The sequence below is a fragment of the Chionomys nivalis genome, chromosome 14 (genome assembly GCF_950005125.1).
Source record: "Chionomys nivalis chromosome 14, mChiNiv1.1, whole genome shotgun sequence".
Taxonomy (NCBI): Eukaryota; Metazoa; Chordata; class Mammalia; order Rodentia; family Cricetidae; genus Chionomys; species Chionomys nivalis.
In genome coordinates this window covers 66,932,388-66,934,868 of record NC_080099.1, presented here as the reverse complement: position 1 = coordinate 66,934,868, position 2,481 = coordinate 66,932,388, and the positions used below count along the sequence as shown (strand labels likewise).

The window sequence follows — 2,481 nt, the reverse complement described above, 5'->3', positions numbered from 1 at the left end:
TTGCACATAATAAAATTACATTTATTACTTTTATTTTTGAAATAATATAATTGCAAAATTTCCCCTTTCTTTTTTTTAACCTCTGGGCTCTCCCATACAGCCCTCCCAGATTTCAAATTTATGGCCTCCTTTTTTATTAAGTTTTATTGTATGAATATAAATATATTGATGTAGTAGGGATAGCAGGTTTTTTTGTTTTGTCCCACACGGCTAGCTTATATCTGAAATAACTACACAGAAATTGTATTAATTAAATGCCTTGCCCATTATCTCTAGCCTATTATTGGCTAACTCTCACATCTTGATTCAGCCCATTTCTAATAATCTGTATAACACCACAAGGTTGTGGCTTACCGGGAAAGATTTTAACCAGTGTCAGTCTCAGACAGGAACTTCATGGCATCTGCCACTCTGCCCTTCTTCCCAGCATTCTGTTCTATCTTCCCTGGCTATCTAAGTTCTGCCCTATCAAAAGCCCAAGGCAGTTTCTTTATTCAACCAATGAAAACAACACATAGACAGAAGAACCTCCTACACCATATTGATATATATGTATGTATGTATGTGTGTGCATATATATATATATGTATAATTTATTATTTTGTATAATGTTACTCATATGTGTGCTTTCTGAAGCACACGATACTGAAGAACAGTTGTTTGCTTTTACCTGGAGAAGCGTATTTCTTAACTAGTTATAGTTCTTTTCATAGGGTTCAGGTGTTGTGGGCTTTGTCCCCATCCTCTTTGGCACATACACTGGTGTTGCCTTGTTCTGCTCATGTTTGCGGAGTCATGTTGGTTAAGCTTTGGAATTGTAGTGTCTGACATTGCTAGGGACACAGTCTCACAGCACACTCCCTGATCCTCTGACTCTTACTATCTTTCTGCTACCTCTTCCTCAACGTTTCCTGAGCCTTGCGTGTGGGAATGCTTTGTATCCCTTGGGACTGGTCTCTACAACTCTGCATTTTGGCAGCTTGTGTTTTTCTGTAGTGGTTTCCATATGTTGCAAAGAGAAGTTTCCTTGATGGGGGTGAAGACGGTACAAGGACAGCTGTTTAGATTGTTGTGAGGGACCACGCTGATTTGGTAAAATCATGGTTGTAGGTTCTTCTTCAATATCCATGACTTCACAAGTATGGAGTAGTTAGGTTTTCAGTACAGGTGTGTTGTTTTCCTCTTGTTGAGTTGTCTTAAGTCCAATTAGAGAGCTTTTGGTTAGCTCTTAGGGTTATCGTGGCATGGTTGTCACTGTGGTTCATAGGTGTCATAGCTGGGTGGGACTGTTGGTTGCCTCCCTCCTTTGGAAGATTGCATGGTGCTTTCTGATACCATGAAAGCTAGTCCTCAGGGAGAGGGCATTTAGGCCAGTCCCAGCTCAGGGGACTCTGTGCCCTGTGTCTGAAATGCACAATGTCTTCAGTTGTAAGGACTTACTTCTTGGGGAGAACCAAGGGCAACAGCTATAGGCTGTATGTTTGGGGGGCGCTTGGGCAGCCCTGGTCAAAATTCCTTCAGAAGAGAAGTAGCTTGTCACCCTCACTCGCAGCAATTCCGATGACTGTCCACAATCTGTACCTATTTGACCGGAATGGAGTGTGTCTCCACTACAGCGAGTGGCACCACAAGAAGCAAGCGGGGATCCCTAAGGAAGAGGAGTACAAGCTGATGTATGGGATGCTCTTCTCCATTCGTTCGTTTGTCAGCAAGATGTCCCCGCTAGACATGAAGGATGGCTTTCTGTCTTTCCAAACTAGCCGGTACAAACTCCATTACTACTAGATGCCCACTGGAATCAAGGTTGTCATGAACACTGACTTGGGCGTGGGCCCTATCCGCGATGTGCTGCACCACATCTACAGTGCGCTGTACGTGGAGTTGGTCGTGAAGAATCCTCTGTGTCCGTTGGGACAGACAGTGCAAAGTGAGCTCTTTCGCTCCCGGCTAGACTCCTATGTCCGATCTTTGCCCTTCTGCTCTGCCCGAGCTGGCTGACACATCTACCTCACCCCTCAGAAGAACCTGTGACTGTCTGGACCCTTGTGACTTGTGGCACTGTGAGCCCTTCCACCTCCCTGTCTCCCCCTAAGCTTCAACCTGAAGGCCCACTGCCCACTGTCTTCAAGTCATGAGTGAAGCCTAAAGGGGTTCTTGACAGTTTTATCCCCTGCTTGACTCCACGAGAAACAGAATAAACTTTCTGTCACCCTCAAAAAAAAAAAAAAACTTCCTTCAGAAGCTTCTCATGTCTGGTACCGGGGATTTTGTTAGCTGGGCTTAGGCTCTTAGAGGCTTTTTCAGGCCAGATGAGAAAAGTTCATTAAAGCAAAATGTGTATATTTATTTACAGAATTATTATATACAAAATATATCACAAGTTTTTTAGTTAGTCAATAATATGATTTGTTATGACCTTTTTTTAAATATGTTCTTACTGTTATTGATAAAATCACATTTAGGTGGAGCCAAAAATAAGAT

General features: G+C 42.8%; 1 pseudogene; it reads left to right on the top strand.

Annotated features, from left to right (window-relative positions):
* Window positions 1–1,531: 1,531 nt before the first annotated feature.
* Window positions 1,532–2,206, top strand: LOC130886905 (trafficking protein particle complex subunit 1-like; annotated as a pseudogene).
* Window positions 2,207–2,481: the final 275 nt, after the last annotated feature.